Genomic DNA, 22,734 nt, shown 5'->3' on the forward strand with positions numbered 1-22,734 from the left:
CTCGAGTGAAGCATGGTGGGGGTTTGGTGATGCCTCGAATGAAGCATGGTGGTGGCTTGCTGATGCTTACAGTAAAGCATGGTGGTGGCTTGCTGATGTCTACAGTGAAGCATGGTGGTGGCCATCTGATGTGAGTAGTGAAGTATGGTGGCGGCTTGGTTATGCCTAGAGTGAAGCATGGGGGTGGGTTGGTGATTCCTTGAGTTAAGCATAGAGGTGGCTTGCTGATGCCTAGAGTGAAGCATGGTGATGGCTGAGTGATGCCTAGAGTGAAACATGGTGATGACTTTGTGATGTCTATATTGAAGCATAGGGGGGCTCAGTGGTGCCTATACTGAAGTATGGCAGTGGTTTTGTGATGCCTAGAGTGAAGCATGGTGGTGGCTTGGTGATGCATCGAGTGAAGCATGGCAGTGGCTTGGTGATGCCCAGAGGGAATCATGGCAATAGCTTGCTGATGCCCACAGTAAAGTGCAGTGGTGGCTCTGTGATGCCTAGAGTGAAGCATGGTGTTGGCTTGGTGATGCCTACAGTGAAGTATATTGGGAGCTTTGTGATACCTATAGTGAAGCATGGTGGTAGTTTGGTAATGCCTACACTGAAGCATGATGGTGGCTCAGTGATACCTACAGCGAAACATGGCAGCGGTTCGCTGATGCCTACAGTGAAAGCGGTGGTTTGGTGATGCCTACAATGAAACATGGCAGTGGCTTGGTGATGCCTACAGTGAACCATGGTCGATGTACAGTGATGCCTACAGTGAAGCATGGTGGGAACTCAGTGATGATCTGGGATTGCTTTTCTTCCTCTAACACATGAAACCTGCCTTGGGTGAAGGCCAGGATGGATTCAACCACATATCAGAAAATCCTATTAAAAAATGTCATGACTTCCGTGACAAAACAGAAGCTTGTGTGTCATTGGACCTCTCAATAGGACAATCATCCCAAGCTTAACAAAGAGTTCACCAAAGTTTGGTTTCAGAAGAAGTCGGAGAACATTCTGGAATTTCTGACTTGGTAGCCTGACATGAACCCCATAAAAATCCTACGTCTGCAACAAGTCACAGAAGCCCGAGGGGCCCTACTTAGTACTACATATCCTGGTCATGAGGGGCGTGAATAATTCTGCAGTAATCAGTAAAAATGCTATTTTGTGGTGTATTTGATGAAAACATTTGTTATATAACATTTTATTCAGCTTTTTCTTGCAAATGACAAATTGTTTGTAAATTTTGCTGATAAACTAAATTTATAATGGGGTGAATCATCGCAACAGCTGTGTATATATTCAGGGTCTGACAACCAGTATCCAACCTGGAATGGCTGTCAATAGTGGTTGTCACTTTTGGAAATACAGCACTCATAAACTGCTCCAGTAGGTATTCTGCGATGTGGAAGACAATGATTGCTTCCTTCCAGAATGCAGAACACAGCGCCACTTCTGCCCTCAGGTCGGATGTGGTACTGCAGCTCGGCTTAGTTCAGTTACAGGAAGCTGAGCTATGAAAAAAGAAACAACCCATGGGCACGGGATAGTGCTGCTGGTTTTTAGAAGAAATTACTCATGTTTTTCTGATTTTAAGACAATGAAAAAAAGTTTGTTTTGTATTTTGGCCTTCAGTTCTGGGACGTGATCAGGTTCCTCCTTACAGTAATTGTGCCATGTTCACATACAGTAAATGAGCGAGGACGGAAAGTTCTGTAAAGTCTACAACTAGTGACTCTGTTCACACAGACTAATGCATAAGTAATAAGGAATGTAAATGTCCGATGTTTATAAGAAAACTCATCAAGTAATTCCTGTGCCAAGAGCGACGAAACCGGGGAGAAAGAAACAGCAGGGAATCCATCCATCCATCTGTCTATACTGAACAATATAAACAACACTTGTTTTTTCTCCAATTTTTTATGATCTGAACTCAAATCTAAGACATCTTCTAGATACAAAAGGCCTTCTTCTCTGCATCCATCCTCCTCCTCTGATTTCTGTTGCATGTGACATGTCAGATGCAACAGAAAAATCCTCCCCAGATCCAGCCAAGTCACCCCCTGTCACCCACCAATCTACCTCAGTACCTGTTGTATGATGATCCCCCGCAATCCCTCCTTCTCTTTCTCAAAAGATGGCGAAAGCGTGCGCAGAGCGGCTGTCAACCGACTCCTTGAAAGCAGTGACATTGAGCTTACTGCAGCTCACACTGCCGCACTGTGGACCCGGGCAGTGTGAGTGCAGTATTCACAGGTCACTGCACCCACACTTCTCACATGGAAAACTTGCACTTTCAGAAAATGGGGGATGCGTTCCCTGAGCGTGCCCCGCTATATTCTGGAATGAGGTTACTGCAGGTCACACTGCCGTGGTGTGGATCAGGGGAGTGTGACTGCAGTATTCTCGGGTCAATGCATACACACTACTCACATGGAAGGTCTGCACTTCCCTGAGCGTTCCCCCCCGTATTCTGGAAGATCCATTCATCTTCCTCCTCTGATTTCTGTTGCATGTGACATGTCAGATGTGACAGAAAAATCCTCCACAGATCCAGCCAAGTCACCTCCTGTCAACCACCTATCTACCCCAATACCTGTTGCAACGATGATCCCCCGCAATCCCTCCTCCTCCTACTCAAAAGATGGTGACCGCACACGCAGAGCGGCCGTCAGCCGGCTCCTTTCAAGCAGTGACACTGAGCTTACTGCAGCTCACACTGACACACTGTGGACCCGGGCAGTGTGAGTGCAGTATTCACAGGTCACTGCACTCACACTCCTCACACGGAGAGTCTACACTTTCAGAAAATGGGGGATGCATTCGCTGAGCGTGCCCCGCTATATTCTGGAAAGAGGTTACTGCAGGTCACCCTGCTGTGGTGTGGATCGGGGAAGTGTGACTGCAGTATTGTCAGGTCACTGCATCCATACTTCTCACATGGAGGGTCTGCACTTCCCTGAGCGTGCCCCTCATATTCTAGAATGAGGTTACTGCAGGTCACACTGCCGTGGTGTGGATCGGGGAGTGTGGCTGCAGTATTCTCAGGTCACTGCATCCACACTTCTCACATGGAGGGTCTGCACTTCCCTGAGCGTGCTTCCCATATTTTGTAAGGTCCAGAATCATTATGGGACCTCCAAAATGGATTATTTCGAACCAGATTATTTTTTATTTTCAATAAATTGGTGAAAGAGGGAATGTGTTGGGGAGCAATCAGCAGGTATCTGACAGATGCCGTGGCATCACTAACCACTGGGCTTGATGCCAGGTGACATTACAGCTGGTATCAACCCATTTCATTACCCTGTTTACCATCACAATGGGATGAGTCAGGGCGAAGTACTAGGATTGGCGCATCTAATGGATGTACCACTTCTGGGGCGGCTGTGTCCTGCTATTTTTAGGCTTGGAAGGACCAAATAACCACGGCTCTTCCCACCCTAAGACTACCAGACCCCAGCTGTCCGATTTACCTTGGCTATTAATCCAATTTGGAGGGGACCCCAAGTTTTTTTTTAAATTATTTATTTATAAATAATTAAAAGAAACAGCCTGGGGTGCCCACCATTTTGCATCACCAGCCAAGGTGAGGCTGCCAGCTGTAGTCTGCAGGCTGCAGCTGTCTGAGCTACCGTAGCTGGTTGTCAAAAATCGGAGGGACCCCACGTTGTTTTTAAAATTATTTATTTATTTTTTGGGATAAATACAAGGTTAAACACCCTTTAGTTCCACATGAAAGTCACTAAAGGGTGCCAGCTCAGAATATGCAGGGAGTGGGACACTATATATGTGTTTGACATCCATCCATCCTAGCTTTTAAGGGTATGTGCCCATGATTAGCGTTTCAAGCTTTTTGGATGCAGAGTGTTTTCGCTGCTTCCATAAGGCTGTGTTGTGCAGTATAAGCATAGTGGAAGGATTTTCCTGCCCACTGTGCTTGTTTTCTCTCCAGGGGTTAAAGCTCTTAAGCCCTAGTGGCCTAATGGATAAGGTACTTGCCTCCTAAGCCAGGGATTGTGGGTTCAAGTCCCATCTGGGGTAGATGATGATTATTTTCTCTCCAGCATAAACTGACCTGTGGCGCGGCTTCCTGAGCCTCAGCATGTCAATTTATGCTGTGGAGATGAGAGTGTTCACTGCTGGGAGAATAGAGCTAAAGTCCTCAGTAGCCTGAACCCGGATCCTGGGCATGGACAGCTGCGTTCTTCCATGGAAAACACTCGCATCTCCGCAGGAGGGCTGAAACTGTGTACTAGATGTAGTGTCGCCGGATCATGAGCACATAGCCTAAAAGTGAGAAATTTGGTGCTACAACAACATTTTTGTAAAGTACCTGTGGATGCAAAATGCTCACTTTAACCCAGAATAAAATCTTTGAGGATCTATTTTTCAAAATGAGGTCACTTGTGGGGGTTTCTGCTGTATAGGTGCCCTAGGGGTGCTGCAAATGCGAAATGGTGCCCGCTATTTATTTCAACTTTTCCAAAAATGAAATGGTGCTCCTTCCCTTACGAGCCCTGCCGTGCGCCGAAATAGTTAATTTCCACCACATATGAGGTATCAGTGTACTCATTAGAAATTGCACAATGGTGCATTTTTTCCTATTACCCTTGTGGGAAAAAGTTCCTTGGTTGAAATAACAATTTTGTGGTAAAAATGTATTTTTTATTTTCAAGGCTCAACGTTGTGAAATTCTGTGAAGCCCCCGGGGGTTGAAAGTTCTCACCAAACATCTAGGTAAATTGTTTGAGAGGTCTAGTTTCCAAAATGGGGTCACTTGTTAGGGTGTTTCTGCTATTTAGGTACCTTAGGGGCCCTATAAATGCAAAATGGTACCCGCAATCTTTTTCAGCCAAATTTACTTTCCATAATTCAAATATTGCTCTTTCCATTCCGAGCCCTCCCATTTGTCCAAACAGAGGTTTCTGACTACATGTGGGGTATCACCGTGCTCATAAGACAGTGTGTAACAAAACGTGGGGTCCACTCTTTTGGCGTTATCGCTTGAAAAAGTGAGAAATTTGGTGCTAAAGCAACATTTTTGTGAAAAAAATAAAAATATTCAATATGACGGCCTAATGTTATCAAATTCTGTGACGTACCTGTGAGTTCAAAATGCTCACTATACCCCTGGATACAATCCTTGAGAGGTCTAGTTTCCAAAATGCAGTCACTTGTCAGGGTTTCTGCTGTTTAGGTACCTTAGAGGCCCTGCAAATTCAACATGGTGCCTGCAATCTATTTCAGCCAAATTTGTATTCCAAAATTCAAATATTGCTCCTTCTGTTTCGAGCCCTCCCATTTGTCCAAATAGAGGCTTCTGACCACATGTGTGAGGAATCAGAAGAAATTGGGTCACAAATTTTGGGGTCCATTTTGATGTGTTGTTTTTTCTAAAAGTGAATAAATTGGGGCTAGAGCAACATTTTTAGGTAAAACTATAAGTTTTGTTATTTTTTTTTCCATTCCACATTGCTTTAGTTCCTGTGCGGCACCTGAAGGGTTAATAAACTTCTTGCATGTGATTTTGAGCACTTTGAGGGGTGCAGTTTTTAGAATGGTGTCACTTTTGGGGTATTTTATGTCACCTAGGCCTCTCAAAGTTACTTCAAATGTGATATGGTCCCTAAAAAAAATGTTTTGTAAATTTTGTTAGGAAATTGCTGTTGAACTTTGACACCTTCTGACATTCTAATCCCCAAAAATTTTGTTTCAAAAATTTGCACTGATGTAAAGTAGACATGTGGGAAATGTAATTGTCACAGAACTCTCTGGTTTAAAGGCCGCTTTACACGCTGCGCGTGGGTACCCGCCCCCATCGGTTGTGCGACATGGGCAAATCGCTGCCCGTGGCGCACAACATTGCCCAGACCCGTCACACTACTTACCTGCCCTGCGACGTCGCTGTGACCGGCGAAACGCCTACTTTCTAAGGGGGCGGTTCGTTCAGCGTCACAGCGACGTCACAGCTGCGTCACTGAACCGCCGCCCAATAGAAGCGGAGGGGCGGAGATGAGCGGGACGTAACATCCCGCCCACCTCCTTCCTTCCGCATTGCAGGCGGGAGGCAAGTAAGGAGAGGTTCCTCGTTCCTGCGGTGTCACACGGAGCGATGTGTGCTGCCGGAGGAACGAGGAACAACTTCATTACTGCTGCAGCAACGATATTAGAGAATGGACCCCCATGTCACCGATGAGCGATTTTGAACGTTTTTGCAACGATGCAAAATGGCTCATAGGTGTCACACGCGACGGCATCGCTAAAGCGACCGGATGTGCGTCACAAATTCCGTGACCCCAACGAGATCGCTTGAGCGATGTCGCAGCGTGTAAATCGGCCTTAAGGGCAGAGAAATGAAAAGTTTGCAAATTGCAAAATTTTTAAAATGTCGTCAAATTTCCAATTTTTTTCACAAATCAAAGAAAAAATATCGTTCTAAATTTGTAACTCTCATGAACTACAATATGTCACGAATAAATAATGTCAGAATCACCGGGATGCGTGGAAGCGTTCCAGAGTTCTAACCATACGTTTTTCAGACTGTGAATCTTGTGCCTCGAGAATCTAAGTTCTTGACTGTTGAATATGGCAACTATTGAAGAAAATCGTGTTGGGGATGTTGCTGCTCCCCTGCACATAGTGTAAAGCTGCAGTACGGGACACCACTGAGCTGAGCCTGATTTGCCCGTGAATAAGGAGAACAATATTTGGTTTTAATAGATCAGAGTGAGGACATGGCACAGAGACAAGTAACATCGGGGCATCTCTGGGTCATCACAATGAGGATATTGCAAAACATCATCATACGGATCCTTTAGACCAGAATTTATGACCAGACAGGACTCAGTAGACGCCTCTTGGGGCCATTTTCTGGGACCCAGTCAGTGGCATTTATAAGCTAGAAAGCTGGAAATGGAAGCGTAGTTACTAACCCTGGAACTCCCCGACATGCCTGATAATTTCTTCATACCTAGTGAGACCACTCATTTTTGGGCATAAACCCCAATCCTTTTAGCCCAAAGAAGACCCGAATTTTGCCAAGAATGTTTCTGAAAAATCAGGACATTCACAGCAAATTTGGAACTACAGAAAACGTTCATATGGAGGTTTATACAAACGTCGCAGACTGTCATGACATCGTCGAGATGGTGTCTATAATCAAAGCAGGCAGACTTGGGCATTGACCTGCAGAGTGGTAGTTCATAGGCAGGCTAGTAAGAGGTAATCTCTGCTAGTCTGCTTGTTAGTCTCTATTCATCAAATGTTGTGGGGGAGCCAATTACATCTGCTCTCCTCCTATATATGCTGGCTAGAGCCTTCATTCTCTGCCAGCTATAGTTTATCTTAGCTGGTCTGGTGAGGTGTTGTGATCCAGATTATCTAGTGATTGTGGTACTTGTTGATGTGTGTGGCTGTGGAATTAACTCTTTTGTTGCTACCTTCCTGCTCTTGCTTTTCTCCTGAGTCTCTCATTGTCTATTCCTGTGTGTGTGTATAGCGTATCAGAGTTTTGGTATTCCCTTGTCTGTCTTTACCTGTGTTTCCTCTTCACTTCTTCCCCATCCTTCCTTGGTGAGAGGATGGAGTCAGATTGGATCTGGTCAGGTACACGACTCAGGCAGCTCCACCATCAGAAGTAATCTGGAAGTTAGGGATATCATAGGGTCCCTTAGATTGAGGGACAGCATAGGAGCCCCTATCCCTCATTATCCTACAGTCACGTCGTGACAACTATGATGTGACCCTTATAGCTGACTCACAGACTAACCATTTAACTCAGAAGTACCATATTTGCCAATAGGCTTCCTGTAAAAATACGGGGCCACCACAGGAACTTTCTAATAAGTGGCTGTCCTGAAAGGTTTCCCTTGTGTGATGCCCCAGGGTTCAGACATTCAGGGGCATGTAAAGCCATGTCAGGTCTGGAGGTCAAATTTGGAAACGTCTACTGGAAAGACACAGACTTCTGCTTCTATACCTCTGTACTGCGGGCATCAGCCGATGCATGATGCCGCAGTTACAGCCTTCATTCTCGGCTTCTGGGGGCTTCTCCGCTCTGTTACAAGATGGCTTCCTCCAATAAAGGGCTTTTTTGATATTAGGATATTTGTAGGTATTCGTTGCGTTCACTGTAGTGAGTTTTCGTGGACTCTCATTATTATTACGGCTTTAGCTTGCTCTCTGCCCGCGTGTTGGTGTGACTTTCTGTGCCGTACATATCTGTGCTCGGGTGTGGGCCTTATGATACCAGGAAAAATAATATGTACAGGATTGGGAATGTCAAAATATTGGCTCCGCGTGTGATCTCTTACAGAAAGTCTACATGCGAAGTTTGCGTAAGAGTTGTCATGGGGAATACGAACTACGCCGACATGAATCAAATTCTATAAACTCTTCAGGGAAGAAAAACTTTTCTGTATTATTCTATGGGGCCCAGCGGTCGTGCTGCGAGGTTCATCAGGCTCTATGATGATATAAACAGCCCCGTAAAATTTACTGAGCCCACTCTAATACTCCGGGGGGTGTCTCCATCTCTTGCAGTGCATGGATAAACACTAAAGGGGTGGTCCACGGCTAGGACCCTCAGTGATTAGCCGTGGCCGGTGGGGAACCTTGGAGCAAGTATTCAGTTTCTCTTCAGCGCCATCGTAGGAGAAATAAAAGTATTTAAGCTGGAAATCAATGGACTGTCCATGAAATATGTGAATGGGCTGGGTCCTTCAGAGGATTAGATGACAGGTCCTGAATGAGTGAATCCTGGTAAGTGTCTGACTCGCCCACCCCAGGGCTATGGGACACTCGGTGCCGGGCCGGACTAGTCCGGTGGTAGTCAGTGGTGGCTGGGCCCGGCTCCGTGGCCCTGGTGGGTGTCAGTTGAATATGTGGCTGATGAGTTGAAGTTAATGTTCGTGACGCCACCTGTGGTATGCGGCTATTAAGCCGCCGCTGCTATGGGAGAACTCCGGGGTGATGTTATGGCAGCTATGATGTTACTGCTCCCCACAGGTGGAGCGATGCCCCGGGATACAGTTGGTGCCCGTGAAAGTCTATGGTGTTGTGTGGCTAACACGGTGCAGGGCCGACAGGCGAGGAAAGAACCAGGCACAAACAACAGTCTCTTTACCTTCTCCTCTTTTACTCTGGGAACAGTCCAGTCCTGGGAGACCGTTACAGGTGGTGATGGGGATCCGGTCGGCCTGGAAGTACTTGGGATGATCTTTCTGGCCAGCTGAGTATGAGGCCTACTCCTGTACTTTGCTTTGTGATGATAGGACCCTGCTTCTCTGAATCCAGCAATGGCCCTCTTTGCTGCTGGGACCGATGGCACGTCCCTTCTTTCTGTAGGTGGCTGCGCAGACCCTCTCTCTGGTGCTTCTCCGCTGGAGTCCACACCGGGCCCTGATGCTGCAGCTGTACCTTGGATGTTTCTGGGCCAGGGGCTTGCAGCTCTCCTGCCCTTCGGACTCGGCTACCAGGGACGGATTTTATACCCTGGCAACCACAGACTCCGATGTCTGAGTCTCTCTGCTGCCTCTCAGCTATTCCTGCTTCTCTGGGCCAAGCTGCTCCAGCTCTAGGCCCCAGATTCACAGGACAGCTCACTCTGCGTCTGTTCACTTTCACTACTCCCTTCAGACTGACTCCACTTCCTCCCTCTGGTCAGGTAGAGGAAGGCTCCCTGGAATTCCAGGTTCAGAGCTCCCCCTGCTGGCCGGAGGGAGAACTGTGTTGGGTGTTAAACCTGCTGGCCAATGGATCTCCCAATTACCTCCAGGCTCAGCATTAACCCTTTGAGAGGGCAATGCTGTTGTGGCGACCAGGTCCTAGGGCGCCACACTCCCCCTTAGTTAAATTCAGTACTCCCGGACTGTGGAAACAAAACATAACATGTCATACATTTCATCCCAATATGGGAGGCACATTCTCTTTAACGTTACAAATTCAAACAGTACTATAAGAGTCCAGTGTGGCTCCCTGCCGGGTGTCCATTACACTGCTCCATGGGGGACCCGCCGCGATAAAACCCCCAACGTAGGCTCTGGGCGTGCGTCAGAGCATTGATGACCCCACTCTATGCACGCCGGACGGGTTTTTCTTCAGGGGTGTTGAGCACACTGGTGCTAACTATAAACAATTTAGGTGTTGGCCACCCATAGTCCAGTGGCCCAATTGTCCAATTTCGCAATCACAAAAAAAAAACATTTTGTACACGACATTACAGACTTTTCACATAACTATTTACATTCTAATAAATACTCTTTCTTTATATAGTTGATTCCCTATACCTTAGAGGGGGTTGTCCCCGAGTGCTGCGTTGAGACCTGCGTAGCTCTGGTGTTTGTCCCTGACTACTTAGTGTGTCTCCTATCTCAGCACTACCAGTAGGCCTAACCCCAATAGGTATGCATGATGATTGCCTATGTGGTCTAGGAGTCGCCAAGGGTATGACAGGTTCACCACTGACAGGGGGTTGATCCTCCTGTTCCACTGCTGGCGTGTCACCGCGTGTCGGGGCGGACGGTTCTTTGGGTGGATCCGGAACCTGTTCTGTTTCTGGCTCGACCAACTGTGGGAACGTCAGGACCGGTACCACTACGGCACCATTTATGCGGGTCCAAGTCTTGGGGAATTTGCCGAGGATCGTTTGTATCATCTCTTCCCCTTCTTCTCGAACTTCCTCCACTTCCCTTTGAACTTTGCACCGCTCAGGGCACGTCTTCAGGCGGTCTCTGGATATTGCTTGACAAGTCTTGCCTTCGTCCTTGCTTATGAGGCACACCTTACTGTTGTCAAAGTTGGAGGGGATAATGGTGTAGGGCTCGTTCTCCCACTGATCATCCAATTTATGCGTCCTCCGCTTCTTCTTGAGGACTTGTTCTCCAGGTGCTAAGGGAGTTGCTGGGGCCGTTTGATTGTACTGCTGCTCTTGTCTTGTTCTGGCTTGAGACAGGCTCCTCTCTACGCATTCCTGGACCTTACGGTACTGCTGCTGCCGTTCTGTATCCCAATCCTCTATTTCTTGAACCGCCTCAGGCGACACAGTCCCCATCTCAAAGTCTACAGGCAACCTGCCAGGTCTGGCTCGCATCAGGTAAGCGGGGCTGCAGTTGGTCGAATTTACTGGGATATGGTTGTACAGGTCGACCAGATCTGGCAGCTTCTCTGGCCATTGGTTCCTTTCTTCCAGAGGTAGAGTCTTCAGCATATCAATAACCACATGGTTCATTTTCTCGCACAGTCCATTGGTTTGGGGGTGGTACGGTGTTGTTCTGATTTTCTTACAACCGTACATGTTACAAAACTCTTGGAACACCTCCGCCTCGAACGCAGGGCCTTGATCGGTCAGTACCCTTTCCGGATAACCGTGAGGCCGGCAAAAGGATGCCTGGAACGCTTTAGCTGCTGTTCTGGCTGTCTGGTCCTTCACAGGCACTACTACCAGGAAACGAGAGTAATGGTCCACAATTGTGAGGGCGTACACATAGCCTGACCGGCTTGGTGTTAACTTCACGTGGTCCAGGGCCACCAACTCCAGGGGCTGCTTCGTAACAATTGGCTGTAGGGGAGACCTTTGGCTGGCATCATCCTTCCGCCTCAGGTTACACGGGCCACAGTCTCGGCACCACTTCTCGATCACCTTTCTCATGTGCACCCAATAGAACCGATCACGGAGTAGGGCCTCCAACTTCTTCCACCCAAAGTGGCCTGCGTTATCATGATAAGCTGCTAGGACCATTGGAGCATCCCTCTGCGGAACCACGATCTGCCAGACAAGTTCATTTGTTCGCCAGTTGACGTGTCTCTTGCAGAGCTTGCCTTGGTAGGTGAACAGTCGTCCCCTCTCTTTCCACAACTGCTGGGCTTCTTCTGGAGCATCTGGACCAAGATGAGTCTCAGCTTGTGCTAGCTTTTCTTTGACCAATCGCACCGCCGGGTCACCGTTCTGTGTCTCTTCCCAATTATGGTGGAGTAATGGGTTAACCGGGACCTCGTGTTGGCTCGAGCGCTTCACTCCCACAGCATGCTCACACTGGGAAACGCCCTGATGATGGAAAGCCGGTAACTCTATCTCTTCGAGTTCATCCAGGTCTTCTCCAGATTCGGGTAAGTGAGGCATTCTGGACAGCGCATCAGCATTGTTATTCTTCTTGCCAGCCCGGTACTTGATGGTAAAGTCAAAGTTAGACAGCCGGGCCATCCATCGCTGTTCCAACGCCCCTAACTTGGCTGTTGCCAGGTGTGTCAACGGATTGTTGTCCGTGAAGATGGTGAACTTGGCCGACGCCAGATAGTGTTTGAAGCGTTCAGTCACTGCCCAAACAATAGCGAGGAACTCCAGCTTGAAGGAACTGTAATTTTCTGGATTCCTTTCTGTGGGCCGAAGCTTCCTACTGGCGTACGCTATCACCTTCTCCCTGCCTCCCTGCACCTGGGACAAAACGGCTCCCAGGCCCACGTTGCTGGCGTCTGTATACAGTACAAACGGCTGGCTGTAGTCAGGGTAGGCCAGAATTTCTTCTCCCGTGAGAGCCCCTTTCAGCTGGACAAAGGAGGTTTCTAGTTGGCTGCTCCATTCAAATGGAGGGCTCTGCTTCTTAGCCTGCTTTGGTTGGCCCACCAGGAGATCTTGAAGGGGCGCTGCTATCTTGGTGAAACCATCAATGAACCTTCGGTAGTAGCCCACCAGCCCAAGGAACTGCCGCACCTCCTTTACCGTGGTGGGTCTTGGCCAGTCCTTGATTACGGTGACTTTCTCCGGATCAGGTGCCACACCTTCTGCGCTGACCACATGTCCCAGGTACTGTACCTTTGGCTTCAAGAGGTGACATTTGGACGGCTTGATCTTCAGGCCATATTTTGACAAAGACTCGAACACTTCTGCTAAGTGCTTCAGGTGGTCTTCATAAGTCTTGGAGTAGACTATGACGTCATCCAGGTACAACAGCACGGTTTCGAAGTTGTGGTGGCCCAAGCAGCACTCCATCAACCGTTGGAATGTCCCTGGGGCGTTGCAGAGCCCGAATGGCATGCAGTTGAACTCGCAGAGGCCCATCGGCGTCGTGAATGCAGTCTTCTCCTTGTCCGCCTCTGCCACGGGAACCTGCCAATACCCACTGGTGAGATCCAAGGTGGAGAAATAGTTAGCTGACTTTAAAGCTGTTAGTGACTCCTCTATTCTGGGTAGGGGATAAGCATCTTTATGTGTAATGCGGTTAATTTGCCTGTAATCTACACACATTCTCATTGTACCATCCTTTTTCTTTACGAGCACTAGTGGAGCTGCCCAGGGGCTACAACTATCTCTGATAACCCCAGCCTCCTTCATTTCCCGTAACATTTCTTTGGCACGCTGATACTGTGCGGGGGGTACAGGGCGGTATCTCTCTTTAACGGGGGGATGATCACCCGTGGGGATTTGATGTTTAACCCCTTTCACCTGCCCAAAATCTAGGGGGTGTTTGCTGAAGACCCGCTCGTACTCCTGTACCACCCGGTAAACCCCATTCTTTTGGTGTGAGGGGGTGGAGTCGGTGCCCACATGTAAGTTTTGGCACCAGTCTTCCAGCTGCCCCTTGGAGCCCTTGTCTTCCGCCTGGTCGGACGGGATCAAGGGTTCCACTGCTTTGATGGTGTTGTTACTGACAGTGTACAGTTTTGCTACAGTGGCGTACCGGGGCAATTTGGCTTCCTCCTCCCCACAATTCAGGACACGGATGGGCACTCTCCCCTTGCGGACGTCTGCTACCCCTCTGGCTATCAGGACTCCAGGCCTACTGTCTGAATACACCGGTTCTACCAAGGCATGGTAATCCTGACCCTTGAGGCCTATTGCTGCCCGACACCATATCAACATTTCACTTCTTGGGGGTATTGCAATGGGTAGGGGGTCACTTACCCTCACACTGCCAATTTCTCCTCCGGCCAGCTCCACCTGCTGCCTCCTCATCAGGGCTCTGATCTCCCTCTGTAGGGCACGCTGCTGCCCGGAGCTGGCAGTTTCAGACGCCTGCTGCAACAAAATTATCACTTCGGCAATACAATTTTCTATCACATTTGTACCAATGGTTACCAGCGGGTCAGATTCTTTGCGATCAATATCTACAATTATCATCCCCTGACATGGCAATTCCACCCGCCCCACTTTAATGGTTACTTCTTTATACCCAATTTGAGGTAAGGGCTGACCATTACTGGCCACAATTGTTAAATCATCATCTGGGCCATGGTCAATGTCTGAATCAGCCCAATATCTTTTGTACAGTTTATAGGGGATGGTCGTTACCTGGGACCCAGTATCCAGGAGGGCATTCAAAGGGATCCCATCCAGCACAATAGGAAGGACCGGTCGTCCTCCCACATACTTGCTGCGGCTGGGGGTTGAGCCGGGCTTCCTTACACCTGGGGGTCGGCTCCTGGCCCCAGGCTCGGCCCATTTAAAGGACAGTATCGTGCAATGTGGCCCGCCTGGCTGCAGCGGCGGCAGATCGGTTGTCCCGTTGAATCATACCGGTCTGTGTCTCTGCCTCGGGTCGGCGGAACCCTCCTCTGTCGCATCCATGGGACGTCATCTGGGCTGGAGGCCAACTCGATTTTTGCAGGCGATGGGGTCACTTGTAGGGACTGCACGATCTTGGCAAGGGCAGCTACAGTCTTGGTCAGCTCCTGGAACTGCTGTCTGAGCTCTGCAGTGGGATCCTTATCCAGGGACTGCGCCTCAGCCCCTGCAGTGGCTCGTGTTGCAGGCACCACCCCGGGGTACGTGATAGCAAGAGGCCGGAGGGGCACTGGGTCATTCGGTGTAGATTCTCTCAGTACCCGGATGGCCTGGTCCTTAAACTTTGCAAAGTCCAGAGCAGGGTTCTGCAGGACCATGATACGCAGCTGGGTCCTGTGGGCATCTGACAGGAGCCCCTCTATGAACTGCTCAGTTAGGAGTTTGTGTTCTTCACGTACACTCTCTGGGTCCACTTGTTTAACCGCTTTCAGGGCCTCCTGCAGGTTTAGGGCATAGTCCCTTATGCTGTCTGTGGGCCGCTGCTTGCACCCAAAGAATCTCATCTTTATCTCTGCTGCGGTGCGGGTGTCAAAAGTACTCTTTAGCTTGGCCAGTATCTGGGTTACTGTCCCTTTATCTGTATCAGGCCAGGACTTCACTTCACGCTGGGCTGCGCCGGCTAGCTGTCCCATTAATATGCCCACCTTCTGGCTCTCAGTCAGCGGATACACCCGGAATAAGCTGTGCAGGCTTTCTCTGAAGTCGCTCAAGGTATGGGACTCCCCGGAATACTGCGGCAGCCATTCTGCGCCCGGTATGTACGGCATGGTGATCGGCATTACCGGCGCTACAGCGGGGGATGGGGCGACGGCGACAGGGATCGCTTCGGCGGGCGCTGCGGCGTCTCGGGCTATGGCAGCCACCTGCCCTCCCTCTGCGTCGGACATCTTCCTCCCCCTTAGTGAACCTTACCAGGCTCCGTTCACTTTTCAAATTTCCTTCCGGGTCGCGCGGGGTTAACAGCGCTCTGCTCTGATGGCGCGCTCCCTTCGCGCTCTTTGTCAGGCACGCCCCCCTTCTTCCTGCGCTCAGTGAGGATAATGGCGGCGGCAGTTTTCAAACAGTGAAACACGCAGTAATACAGTCTTTAAAGCGCAATTATTCAGGCGCACAGTACCCGGTGGAACCGGGCACGAAATCCTGTTCGTGACGCCAAAAGTTGACTCGCCCACCCCAGGGCTATGGGACACTCGGTGCCGGGCCGGACTAGTCCGGTGGTAGTCAGTGGTGGCTGGGCCCGGCTCCGTGGCCCTGGTGGGTGTCAGTTGAATATGTGGCTGATGAGTTGAAGTTAATGTTCGTGACGCCACCTGTGGTATGCGGCTATTAAGCCGCCGCTGCTATGGGAGAACTCCGGGGTGATGTTATGGCAGCTATGATGTTACTGCTCCCCACAGGTGGAGCGATGCCCCGGGATACAGTTGGTGCCCGTGAAAGTCTATGGTGTTGTGTGGCTAACACGGTGCAGGGCCGACAGGCGAGGAAAGAACCAGGCACAAACAACAGTCTCTTTACCTTCTCCTCTTTTACTCTGGGAACAGTCCAGTCCTGGGAGACCGTTACAGGTGGTGATGGGGATCCGGTCGGCCTGGAAGTACTTGGGATGATCTTTCTGGCCAGCTGAGTATGAGGCCTACTCCTGTACTTTGCTTTGTGATGATAGGACCCTGCTTCTCTGAATCCAGCAATGGCCCTCTTTGCTGCTGGGACCGATGGCACGTCCCTTCTTTCTGTAGGTGGCTGCGCAGACCCTCTCTCTGGTGCTTCTCCGCTGGAGTCCACACCGGGCCCTGATGCTGCAGCTGTACCTTGGATGTTTCTGGGCCAGGGGCTTGCAGCTCTCCTGCCCTTCGGACTCGGCTACCAGGGACGGATTTTATACCCTGGCAACCACAGACTCCGATGTCTGAGTCTCTCTGCTGCCTCTCAGCTATTCCTGCTTCTCTGGGCCAAGCTGCTCCAGCTCTAGGCCCCAGATTCACAGGACAGCTCACTCTGCGTCTGTTCACTTTCACTACTCCCTTCAGACTGACTCCACTTCCTCCCTCTGGTCAGGTAGAGGAAGGCTCCCTGGAATTCCAGGTTCAGAGCTCCCCCTGCTGGCCGGAGGGAGAACTGTGTTGGGTGTTAAACCTGCTGGCCAATGGATCTCCCAATTACCTCCAGGCTCAGCATTAACCCTTTGAGAGGGCAATGCTGTTGTGGCGACCAGGTCCTAGGGCGCCACATGTCCACCCACAGATGCCCCCTCATAAAGGTCAGCCACAGATGCCCTTCATAACTTAGATACCACACATACACATCCAGCCACAGATGCCCTTCATAAGTGTCCTACCTCAGATACCACACATACACATCCAGCCACAGATGCCCTTCATAAGTGTCCTACCTCAGATACCACACATACACATCCAGCCACAGATGCCCTTCATAAGTGTCCTAGCTCAGATACCACACATACACATCTAGCCACAGATGCCCTTCATAAGTGTCCTACCTCAGATACCACACATACACATCTAGCCACAGATGCCCTTCATAAGTGTCCTACCTCAGATACCACACATACACATCCAGCCACAGATGCCCTTCATAAGTGTCCTACCTCAGATACCACACATACACATCCAGCCACAGATGCCCTTTGTAAGCGACCAGCCACAGATCACCATTCATAAGCGTTCACCTACAGATGCCCCCTCATAAGTGTCCACCCACAGATGCCCCCGATAGGTGTCCACCCACAGATGCCCCCTCATAAATTTCAGCCACAGATGACCTCTCATAAGTGTGCTACCTCAGATGGCACACATACATGTCCAGCTTCATATTTCCTCATAAATGTTCAGCCACAGATGCCCTTAATAAGCGTCCAGCCACAGGTGCCCCCTCCATAAGAGTCCAGCCTCAGATACCACTCATAAGTGTATACCCACACATGCTCCCTCATAAATGACAGCCATAGATGCCCTCTCATAAGTGTAAGACATAGTTTGCCGCTCTTAAGTGTCCACCCACAGATGTCTCCTCAAAAGTGTCCAGCCACAGATACCCCTCATAAGGGTCCACCCACAGATGTCCCCTCATAAATGTCAGCCATATCATAAAAATCAGCCATATATGCCCCCTCATAAGTGTAAGAGACAGCTTTCCCCTCTTAAGTGTCCACCCACAGATGTCCCTCATAAGTGTCCACTCACAGATGCCTCTCATAAATGTCCACCCACAGATGTCCCCCATAAGTGTACACCCACAGATGCCCCCTCATAAGTGTCCACCCTCAGATGTAACCCATAAGTGTAAACGCACAGATGTCCCCTCATAAGTGTCCACACACAAATGCCCCATCATAAATGTCAGCCACAGATGTTCTCTCATAATTGTCTACCCCCAGATGCCCCATCATGTCAGCCAAAAATGCCCTTTTTAAACATCCAGCTACAGGTAACCCCCCCTAAGTCTCCGCCACAGATGCCCCTTGTAAATGTCAGTCATAGATACTCCCTCATTGGTATAAGCCATAGATGCCCTCTCTTAAGCCTCTCTTAAGCATCCAGCGACAGATGACCCTTCATAAGTGTCCACCCACAGATGTGCCCTGATAAGTGTCCACCCACAGATGCCCCTTCATAAGTGTCCACCCACAGATGTACCCTGATAAGTGTCAGCCATAGATTCCCTTTATGTAGTTTTCTACAAATGGGGAAGATTAAAAAGGTCTCTCAAAACCCTTTAGAGTTTCATTTCCCTTTGAGCAAAGTCTCGGCTTCACCATTTTGTAGGACATCACACTATTAATTGCCACCTTTAATTTTTTTTATGCAATCTCTTTATTCTGATGGAGAAACGACGTTGTAGTTGAGGATTTGCGAGTGTAATAAATCCTTCCCTTCATTTATTTTATAAAACAGGTTCCTGAAGTTTCAGGAGTTTAAGGACTTGGCAGAGCTTCTCCTCAGACTAAGAAAACTAAAAAGGAACAACCTAAAAAGGCCAACTTCAAAAGAACAGCAAAATCTCTGCAGGCAACGACCCAAAGCTTTGCTACAACTATCTCTTACCTCATCGGACGCGGCTTGTGGCTACAACCTATGATATATCACAGACCTTAGTGATAAAGGGAAGCAGAATCTGATAATGTAAAATGGCCCCATCTGCCAGTGAAGAAATATTGTGCCCCACTCACGTCTGATAGAACTGGGGAGTCTCTTTTGGCTTAACGACCCATATACACAGCTGAATTTGGCCTGTTAACGAGCGCAGATCCATTATATACAAGTTGATCGGCACTCAACTAGGTAGAGCCCTGAGTTGACCCTCAACCCAGAGGTACACTCGATGGTAGTGAGGTTTGAACCACCAGTGTATCCCTATCTCTTGTCCCCAGCCCTGATGTAATACCCTCCACACCCACCACCCAAAGGACAGGCCGGGACAGAAGTCACAAAACCTCACCGACACACAACACAGATAGGGGGTCAACAAAACTCACGCATACCAAAAACAAACACCAAGGGGGCTACATGAAGCTGTACAGAAGGTAAATGAGGTAAGCAGAAGGTAACTAAACAACAGGGTAAGTTTTGCACCAAACAACAAAAGACAGCAACAGCAGCAACAACAACAACCTCCTTCATGTTCCAGACCAAGCTCCAGAATGGATTCTGAATAAACGGCGCCCTCTGTTGGGAGCAGAAGGTATTTATCCAGGTTGGGAGTGGTTATCAGTGGAAACACCTTAGCAGGGGTAATGAGCTTGCTGCTGGCAAGGAAAACAGACATTAACCCTGTGTATGCCAAAAGTAAAAACACATTTAATGTGTATAGTTTCAGATGGTATAACAGAGACTCCGAACCTGAGCCTGTCACTAATCTCCAAGGAGAGGACTGTGACAATAAGATGAACAGGGGGCGTGTGATAGCTCTGACTATTGGTTCCCCAATATATGAGGCCCATAGCGCAAAAAAATTTAAAATAGGCTAGTAACTTGTCACTTCATTCAGACCCTCCTCAATGGGCACCTGGCATTCAACAGGACCAAACTTTAATTACTTTCCAGCCTTAGATGAAGCCTGCATGATGAGCGAAACTATAAAGAATAGCATAGAGCACCTTCACTTCTCTTATACCATTATATAGTTCTTAGCAGTATTTTTTCTTAGTTTTTTTTTTCTCATTTTTCAGAGCAGAAACTCTGGAGTTTTCTTTCTTTGGCAGCGCTTTTGTGGAAATAGGATGGAACATGTGCACAGCAATGTTGTTTTGTGCATTATGTCCATTTTTTGCATTGGTTTTGTGACGCTTTTTCAGGTGGGTTCCTGATGGAATTCACCTAATAAAGACGTTGTTTGCACATATCCCAACTCTGCAAGCAAATCTCATATTTTTGTAATTCCTCGTAGTTTTTGGATAGTTTCTGCTCCAAAAACTCATGTGCAAACAAAATGCTTACAAGGAAATTTGTGGCCCTTCACCACATTTTATCTTTCAGGGCCCTTGGGGGATTCAGGTGATGCTTCAATGTTGTTCTCTGGAATTGTGAACACATGAAAACATGAGCTAAAATTCTCAGAGAATGTGTCCTGAGAGAGTCTGAGACAATCCAGCCACGCTTGTAAAGAATCTTATCACAGTGAAGGCCCTGTCACCCCCCTGAAACTGCGCCAGATCCTCCGAGAGGACAAGATAGAAAGGTGTTACTTCAGTTTTAGAACCTTGAACACATATTGGCAAAATATTGAGTGACAGCAGCTCAGCAGTAATATTTTTTTACATATATATATATATATATATATATACACCGCATATATATATATATATATATATATATATATATATATATATATATATATATATATATATATATATATATATATATATATATATATACAGTGCTGGCCAAACGTATTGGCACCCCTGCAATTCTGTCAGATAATACTCAGTTTCTTCCTGACAATGATTGCAATCACAAATTCTTTGGTATTATTATCTTCATTTAATTTGTCTTCAATGAAAAAAAAATAAAAAAAATTGTCATAAAGCCAAATTGGATATAATTCCACACCAAACATAAAAAAGGGGGTGGACAAAAGTATTGGCACTGTTTGAAAAATCATGTGATGCTTCTGTAATTTGTGTAATAACAGCACCTGTAACTTACCTGTGGCACCTAACAGATGTTGGCAATAATAAATCACACTTGCAGCTGGTTGACATGGATTAAAGTTGACTCAACCTCTGTCCTGTGTCCTTGTGTGCACCACATTGAGCATGGAGAAAAGAAAGAAGACGAAAGAACTGTCTGAGGACTTGAGAATCCAAATTGTGAGGAAGCATGAGCAATCTCAAGGCTACAAGTCCATCTCCAAAGACCTGAAAGTTCCTGTGTCTACGGTGCGCAGAGTCATCAAGAAGTGTAAAGCCCATGGCACTGTGGCTAACCTCCCTAGATGTGGAAGGAAAAGAAAAATTCACGAGAGATTTCAACGCAAGATTGTGCGGATGGTGGATAAAGAACCTCGACTAACATCCAAACAAGTTCAAGCTGCCCTGCAGTCCGAGGGTACAACACTGTCAACCTGTACTATCCGTTGGCGTCTGAATGAAAGGGGACTGTATGGTAGGATACCCAGGAAGACCCCACTTCTTACCCCGAGACATAAAAAAGCCAGGCTGGAGTTTGCCAAAACTTACCTGAGAAAGCCTAAAACGTTTTGGAAGAATGTTCTCTGGTCAGATGAGACAAAAGTAGAGCTTTTTAGGAAAAGCCATCAACATAGAGTTTCCCTGATGTTTTGGGGTTGCTTTGCTGCCTCTGGCACTGGACTGCTTGACCGTGTGCATGGCATTATGAAGTCTGAAGACTACCAACAAATTCTGCAGCATAATGTAGGGCCCAGTGTGAGAAAGCTGGGTCTCCCTCAGAGGTCATGGGTCTTCCAGCAGGACAATGACCCAAAACACAGTTCAAAAAGCACTAGAAAATGGTTTGATAGAAAGCACTGGAGACTACTAAAGTGGCCAGCAATGAGTCCAGACCTGAACCCCATAGAACACCTGTGGAGAGATCTCAAAATGGCAGTTTGAAGAAGGCCCCTTCAAATCTCAGGGACCTGGAGCAGTTTGCCAAAGAAGAATGGTCTAAAATTCCTGCAGAGCATTGTAAGAAACTCATTGATGGTTACCGGAAGCGGTTGTTCGCAGTTATTTTGGCTAAAGGTTGTGCAACCAAGTATTAGGCTAAGGGTGCCAATACTTTTGTCTGGCCCATTTTTGCAGTTTTGTGTGAAATGATCAATGATTTGATTTTTGTTTCATTCTCTTTTGTGTTTTTTCATTGCAAGCAAAATAAATGAGGATAATAATACCAAAGAATTTGTGATTGCAATCATTTTCAAGAAGAAACTGAGTATTATCTGACAGAATTGCAGGGGTGCCAATACTTTTGGCCAGCATTTTTTTTTTGTGCTCTGGAAAAAAATGCATATCACAGTATAACCACAAAACTTCAGGGGCAGCAAAATGTTGAGGTCAGAAGCAAAGACGTTTGTGAATTTGGTGCAAACGAAAGTGAGAACAGGAGCTCTGATAGTGAAATATGGGGGGTTGTGTATCATGTTGTGTAGGTTCGTATTTTAGGCATGGTTCACTGTACATTCTGTGTATTCCTTGTGTGTACATTGTTTTGTCTGTAGGTTATCACCCCCTGTAGTGTTTCTGTCCCTAGGTCTGGGGGAGAGGGCCTAGGATCCACCTAACTCTCTGCTGACCTGAAGAATTGGTTAGTCAGGCTGGGAAGGAGAATAGAGAAGAATTGATCCTCTGGGGGGGGGGGAGTAGCTACAGGCAGAACCCCAGAGAGCCATTGAGAAACCCCCATTTGCCTGGAAAAGGACTGCTGGAGGGTTGTGGCTCATCCCCGGGACATTTATGCCATTACTGGACTACTTTACCCTCTGTGTGGTGGATTATTTGATGGTCATTCTGTATTGCATGGAATAAATATGCTTTGGATTGTTCACCCATCTCTCACTCTGTTGATTGTATGATATGGGACAAGGACCCCGTCACAAACAGAACTTGCAGCATTAAATTCTGAACATAAATGTACCAAATATTACACTTCAGGTATTCTTGCATTCTCACAGTTGAAGATTCATCACTGCTCACATAACATTTATAGAAC

General features: G+C 47.9%; 1 protein-coding gene across 3 annotated transcripts in view; it reads right to left on the reverse strand.

The window, feature by feature from the left end:
- Positions 1-22,734, reverse strand: part of GJA5 (gap junction protein alpha 5) — a 147,426-nt gene that overhangs the window by 6,761 nt on the left and 117,931 nt on the right. The window lies entirely within an intron of this gene.

The sequence above is a fragment of the Anomaloglossus baeobatrachus genome, chromosome 2, assembly GCF_048569485.1.
Source record: "Anomaloglossus baeobatrachus isolate aAnoBae1 chromosome 2, aAnoBae1.hap1, whole genome shotgun sequence".
NCBI classification, from domain to species: Eukaryota; Metazoa; Chordata; class Amphibia; order Anura; family Aromobatidae; genus Anomaloglossus; species Anomaloglossus baeobatrachus.